Below are 7,161 nucleotides of genomic sequence, written 5' to 3' on the forward strand. Positions count from 1 at the left end.
TTTCTCACAAGGCAGGATGATTGGCAACAAATCCTCTCAATTTTTTCCTGAAAAAGTATTTACTTCTTCTTCACTTTGTTTTGGCTGCACTGGGTCTTAGTCATCGCATATAGGATCTAGTTCCCTGACCAGGGATTGAACCCTAGTCCTCTGCATTGGGAGCATGGTCTTAGCCACTGGACCATCAGGGAAGTCCCTCTCCTTCACTTTTTTTTTTTTTTTAACAGTTTAGTGTAATTTATTTTATTTAACAATTTAGGAAGTTCACAGCCATCAGCAGTTACAGTGCAATTTCAGGTGCAATTGGGAATTCAGGAATCTCCCTGGAGCTGTTAGTGTAGTGAACCTTGTATCTCCTTCACTTTTGAGGGATAACTTTTCAGGGTACAGGATTCTAATTTGGTGGGGCTTTTTTTTTTTTTTCTTTCAACGCTTTAGATATTTCACTCCATTCTCTTCTTCCTTCTGTGGTTTTTGAAGAGAAATCTGAAGCAATTCTTGTGCTGATTCTCAATAGGTAAGATTTTTTTTTTTCTTACTTGCCTCAGGGTTTTCTCTCATTTTTGTTTTCTTTATATATGTCTCGTGATTTGGGGGGGTATTTATTCTGCTTGGTGTTTTTTGAGATTCCTGTGGTTTGGTGTCATTATTTTGGAAAGTCTCAGCCATCATTATTTCAAATATTTTTTGTTCTTTTCTCTTTCCCCTCCTGTTGGTGTTTCCTTTACATGTATGCTACACCTGTTATTTCACCAAGGTTCTTTGATAGTCTCTTTCATTTAAAACATTTTTCTCTTTTCATTTCTGCTTTGGAAATTCCTTTTGGCATATCTTTACAAGTGCATTGATTCTCTCCTTTGATGTATACAGTCTGTTGATGAGCCCATCAAAGGCATCCTTGATCTCTGGTTTTTGTTTTGTTTTTACATTTAGCACTTCATTTTGATTCTTTCTTAGAACTTCCACTTCTGTTTATATTACCCATTTAAGAACTAGCCTGCCACTGCAGGAGATGTAAGAGAAGGAAGATCAATCCCTGGGTCAGTAAGATCCCCTGGAGGAGGGCATGACAACCCACTCCAGTATTCTTACCTGGAGAATCCCATGGACAGAGGAGCCTGATGGACTACAGTCCATAGGGTCGCAAAAAATCAGATACAACTGAAGCAATTTAGCATGTATGTTATCCACTTTTTCCATTAGAGCCCTTGTACTTCCAAAATCTATGCCATGTCCAAGTATGAACCTGATGCTTACCCTGTCTCTTCAACCCGTTTTTGTCTTTTAGTCTTCCTTGTAGATTTTTGGTTGAAAGTGGAACATGACATATTGGGTAAAAGAAATTGAGGTAAATAGGCTTTTAGTGTGAGGTTTTATGTTTATCTGGTTAGAAGGTACTTACTTACTGTTTGCTATAGGTGTAGGTAATAGAGGCTAAAATTTTCTCTCTGGTGTATTCCTTACTGTTTCCCCTTTCGTCCTTGGGTTTCCCTAGAGACTACTTCTTAAGGTCTGAGCTCTGCAGTTCTTGCAACTATAATCCCCTCTTATGATACAGGGTCCCTAATGGAGTGTAGTTAATGTGTAGGGCTGGGGAGGCACTCTATATAACTTATGACTAAGTCTCAGTATTTAACTGAGTCTGTATTCCTGGGCTTTGATCTTACAAGTATTTCTCAGGTTTTGTTCTATTCCTTGCTCCCCTACCTCAGGTGAGATAGGCAGGCTAGAGAAGACTAGAATTGGGTGTTTCTTCCCACGTGTGCCAGGCAGGCTGGAGGAGGTTGAAATTGGGGTTTTTTCCTTCCCCTATGTCATGTAGGTACCAGTAAACCGCAGTAGGTTAAATTCTAGTAGAACAGTTCCCCTTGGAGGGCAGACTTTTGTTAAGGAGAACAGAATACTCAGGGTGTATTCAAAATGGTTACTTTTCTCCTACCCCTACAAGGAGCACATGGAGCGCTTTGGTTGCTGGGGGTAAAATTCATGAGTGTAAAGGCACCTCTAAACCTGGCACTCTCTGGAGTTGTTAACTTTCAAGCTTGTCTACACTAAGCCTCCAGAAATTTTCCAATTAAATTGTAGTTTTAATATCCTGGTACTGCCTCCAGTTCCTTGGTCAGGGAGATCCCCTGGAGGAGGGCACAGCAACCCATTTCAGTATTCTTGCCTGGAGAACCCCCTGGACAGAGGAGCCTGGCAGGCTACAGTCCAGAGGGTCGCAAAGAATAGGACACATCTGAAGCAACCTAGCAGGCACACAGGCACTGCCTCCAGTAGTGGCTTCTGCACAAGTAAGTTTTGATCCCCTTTATTTGCCTGTCTCTACAATTTTAGGATCGATTATCTATTAGATCTGAGAAGAACGGTTGATTCCCAGCTTCTTCAGCTTTTTTCTTGTTTGTGAGGCTGGGAGAGACAACTTGAAACTCATTACACACTGCCTGGAATCTAGAAATCAGTTTTTCTGTTTTTAAAGGATACGGGTGAACATGACAAATTTGCCTGCAGGTCAGGTTGCCAGCTACAGCTGTTGAATCAGTGCTGAATGAGGGGGGCAAAGAGAACACTGGCTACCTCCATTAACTCCCTGGACCTCCCAGGACATAAGGGTCACCCTGCTCCAAATTACCAATACTGCTGCTCTCTCTTCAGTGTGTTCCAGTTCAGAAGTTATATCTTTATCTTTCCAACAATTAATTCAATTTCACACCCAGGCTTTTCATATGAAGTCACAGACTGAGACAAAAGCATTTTTACAAAAATTTCAGAGACTCACCGTATCTCCTACTTTCACCTATGTGGGCCACTGAAGGGGGAGTGAGAAAGCAGTGCACTTAATCAAGTGATAATTATTCTCATGATTCAAGACTGTCTTACTCCAACAAGAAAATTCAGCTGAACAAAGCAGAATTAAACTTTGTTTTCATCCCTTAGGATTCTTTCTGGATAGCCACCTGGAAGGGATAACACTCAGGCCTGCTTATTGTTGCTCATCAGTGAAACAAGGAAGCACCATTCCAGGGAACGGTTAGGGTGGAAACCTAAAAAATAGTCTGTATAATCTCACATATTTCCCTACCACTTTTTTCTCTTTTTTTTAACTTTATTTACTTATTTTTGTCCGTGCTGGGTCTTCGCAGCTGTACTCAGGTTTTCTCTAGTTGCAGCAAGCAAGGGATATTCTTTGTTGTGGTGTGAGGGCTTCTCATTGTGGTGGCCTCTCTTATTGCAGAGCACAGGCTCTAGCGCACGAAGGCTTCAGTAGTCGTGGCTTATAAACTCTAGAGCATGGGCTCAGTTGCCCCCACAGCACGTGGAATCTTCCCAGACCAGGGACTGAACCCATGTCCCCTGCACTAGCAGGCAGATTCTTAACCACTGGTCCACAAGGGAAGTTCCCTACCGTTTTTTCTTAAGTATTATTCAGGAGTCAGGCAAGTAGAGATTTAAAAACAGCAGAGTTTGGAAACTGGGGTAGGCAGAATAGTGACCTCCAACTATGTCCACTTCCTATTCTCTGTGAATATGTTCCCTTACACAGCAAAAGTAACTCTTTATGTGATGAAATTATGAACCTTTAGATAGGGAGAGTACTCTGGATTATCCAGGTGGGTACAATTTAATCACAAGTGTCCTTATAGGTGAAAGATAGAGGTACTTGTCAGAAACAGAGACATAGCATGTTGAAAAACACTTAGCTGGGCAATGCTGGCTTTGAAGATGGAGGAAGAAGCCATGGGCCAAGGAATGCTGGAAAAGACAAGGAAACATATTTTCCCCTAGAAACTCCAGAAGGAACACATTCTGCCAATACCTTGATTTTAGCCCAACGAGACCCATTTTGGACTTCTAACCTCAAAAACTGTTAAATTTGTACTATTCTAAGCCACGAATTTGCAATAATTAGTTACAGCAGTAATGGGAAATTAATACAGTAACCAAACAATCCAATTTAGGTGAGTAGAAGAGGAAATGATGAAGGAGTTTGGTAGGTCCCTTAAATACCTTGACTATCAGTCATCGTTGTATAAACTTTGTTACAAAAAATGGATCATTGTTAGATGGCAAATGGGCCAATCAAAAACACGTGTTCATGTGCACCCCAATGTTCATCGCAGCACTGTTTATAATAGCCAGGACATGGAAGCAACCTAGATGCCCATCGGCAGATGAATGGATAAGGAAGCTGTGGTACATATACACCATGGAATATTACTCAGCCATTAAAAAGAATTCATTTGAATCAGTTCTAATGAGATGGATGAAACTGGAGCCCATTATACAGAGTGAAGTAAGCCAGAAAGATAAAGACCAATACAGTATACTAACACATATATATGGAATTTAGAAAGATGGTAATGATAACCCTATATGCAAAACAGAAAAAGAGACACAGATGTACAGAACAGACTTTCGGACTATGTGGGAGAAGGCGAGGGTGGGATGTTTCGAGAGAACAGCATCAAAACATGTATATTAACTATGGTGAAACAGATCACCAGCCCAGGTTGGATGCATGAGACAAGTGCTCAGGCCTGGTGCAATGGGAAGACCCAGAGGGATCGGGTAAAGAGGGAGGTGGGAGGGGGGATCGGGATGGGGAATACATGTAAATGCATGGCTGATTCATGTCAATGTATGACAAAAACCACTACAATATTGTAAAGTAATTAGCCTCCAACTAATAAAAATAAATGAAAAAAAACAACAAAAAAAACCATGTGTTCAGTTTCATTTCATTTCAAAGGCCAAGTCAATGTGTCCAGAATTGGCTGATCAGATGAAAAACCACCTTCTTCTGAAAAAATGTCAACAGTGGTGAGACATCACTGGCAGCCCTGAGAAGGGGTCAAAGGACAGATTGTTTCCCAGGAATAGGGAGGTCAGCACCCCAAGTTATGTGTCCTCTTTTAACACAAAATCAGTGGGGCAACTTTTGCCAGGAGATACAAGTCCCCCTCAACAGAACAAAGCATAAGCTTTGCCACCTCCCAAGTTACCTGCTGGCTTCTACATCAGGAACATAAAATCCTTTATGTCTGCCAGCCTATGATGGGGGGTACCCTGGAATTTCGAGGGTGATTTCTATTGCAGGTGGTAGTCAGTGATCAGGAAGGGGCAGGCTTGAGAGCTTAATTCTGTTTGTTGTCATAAAAAATGGTGGTTTAGCCGCTAAGTCGTGTCCGACTCTTGCGACCCCATGGACTGCGCCCTGCCAGGTTCCTCTGTCCCTAGGATTTTCCAGGCAAGAATACTGGAGTGTGTTGCCATGCCCTCCTCCAGAGGATTTTCCCAGCACAGGGATTGAGCCCGGGTCTCCTGCGCTGCAAGCAGATTCTTTACCAATTGAGCTACCAGGGAAGCCCCAATACATCTATAACTGATCTAGACAGTCTGAAGCAGTGCTGTGCTTAGTCGCTCAGTTGTCTCTGATTCTTTGCAACCCCATGGACTGTAGCCCACCAGGCTCCTCTGTCCATGGGGATTCTCCAGGCAAGAATACTGGAGTGGGTTGCCATGCCCTTTGCCAGGGAATCTTCCCAACACAGGGATCGAGCCCAGGTCTCCTGCATTGCAGGTAGATTCTATACCATCTGAGCCACCAGGAAAGCCCAAGAACACTGAAGTGGGTAGCCTATCCCTTCTCCAGGGTATCTTCCCAATCCAAGAATTGAAACTGGGTCTCCTGCATTGCAGGCAGATTCTTCACCAGCTGAGCTATCAGGGAAGCCCCAGACAGTATGATAAGCTGCCACCATTTGTAATAGACTGCAGCCCCAAAAACTAATGTCCTTAATCTGTCGGTCTACTCTTCAAAGTGACAGATCAGACAACTACACCACTGGCAACAATTTGAGGATCAAAAAAATCAAGGTGAAAAAAAAAAAAAAATCAAAGTGAGTATTGGCCAGAGCTCTGAGAACAGTCTTCAGTTCTGGCCATTAAGTAGAGTATGACTGCTTTCATATCTACATAGCTGGTGAGCCACTGGGACCTGCTCGACACCAAAACCAAACCATGAGTGAATTAAGTCCAGACTTTAAGAGAATGTCTGTGCATCAAGGACCCTATTGACCCAGTGAATTTGCTTGAGATGAAAGGGGTTGGGGGTGGGGGTGGGGGGTGGAAGGGCAGAGAGGATAAGGTTTCAACCTGACAGTAGCTGCCAGTTCTTGTAAAGCCAAGTTGCTGCTGGAGCTAGACCAGCCATGTTATGGAGTATGGTATTTTCACTTGAACAAAAAGGCCTGATTAGCCTCTCAATAGTGTCTCCAATACCCAAAACGTCCAATAGGGTGCTGTGATCTGATTCTCTTCCATCTAAAAGAGGAATTTTCAATTCTGGCCTTTCCTATGTACTGAATCTGAGACTAACAAGAGAGATGCACTTTTTTTTTACCACTAGCTGACACGGGACTTTAGCCTGAGTTGGCTCACTGTCCCCGAAGGTTCAGAAAACTGTCACCCATGAACAGTGGGTTGTTCCTTCGGCTCAGCTTCATCCTGGTTCTATGAAAGGTCTGCCTTGTGTAGACTGAAAAAAGCCCTCAAAGAACTCACGATGCCAGGCTAAGCCCTGGTTCAGAGAACGAGTGCAGTAGCCTAAGTCCCCCACAAAATAATACTGAGAAACAGTCTCAGAGAAAAAATATTTACATTTTCTTATTTGAAGGGGAAAATGTAATGAAAGAAAACGGTAAAAACTACAAATGATGTAAGATGGCTCCCTCACTCCCGTGACTGCTACTCTTTCTTCACAAGGCATTTCCTGTCCTTTCACATTGTTTTTGTGAGCCTATGGACCCATTTATTCTTACACAAACGGGTGGCTACTTCCCTGTCGACGTCCTGGTCGGTCAGACGTGGCCTCGCTGCTCTGAACCACACGGCCCGAGGCCGCACGGTTGGCTCCCAGGACTCGGCACCTTCACTTTCACGCGCCCAGCACGGACGATCGCAGATCATTCTCCTTTGGAACACTCACCGCAGAGCCACCAGATCCCAAAACGCGGAATCGCCTGAGTCCAGGAAACGTGCGTTTAAAACGGAAAGACAGCATCACCGCCTCCAAGAGGTGCCGACCAATGCGGAGATGCTCGCGCTTCCCAGAGCTCTCCCAGGGAAAACTGGCTTTGGAAAATTTCAACTTGCATGTAC

At 43.4% G+C, this 7,161-nt stretch overlaps 1 long non-coding RNA gene across 1 annotated transcript in view; it reads right to left on the reverse strand.

The window, feature by feature from the left end:
- Positions 1-7,125, reverse strand: part of LOC122453925 — a 29,118-nt gene extending 21,993 nt beyond the window's left edge. Inside the window, exon 1 of the long non-coding RNA XR_006273229.1 lies at positions 6,989-7,125. This is a non-coding gene — a long non-coding RNA (uncharacterized LOC122453925). The remainder of the gene's footprint in view (positions 1-6,988) is intronic.
- Between the last annotated feature and the right edge of the window lie 36 nt (positions 7,126-7,161).

This window comes from Cervus canadensis, chromosome 1, assembly GCF_019320065.1.
Source record: "Cervus canadensis isolate Bull #8, Minnesota chromosome 1, ASM1932006v1, whole genome shotgun sequence".
Lineage (NCBI taxonomy): Eukaryota > Metazoa > Chordata > Mammalia > Artiodactyla > Cervidae > Cervus > Cervus canadensis.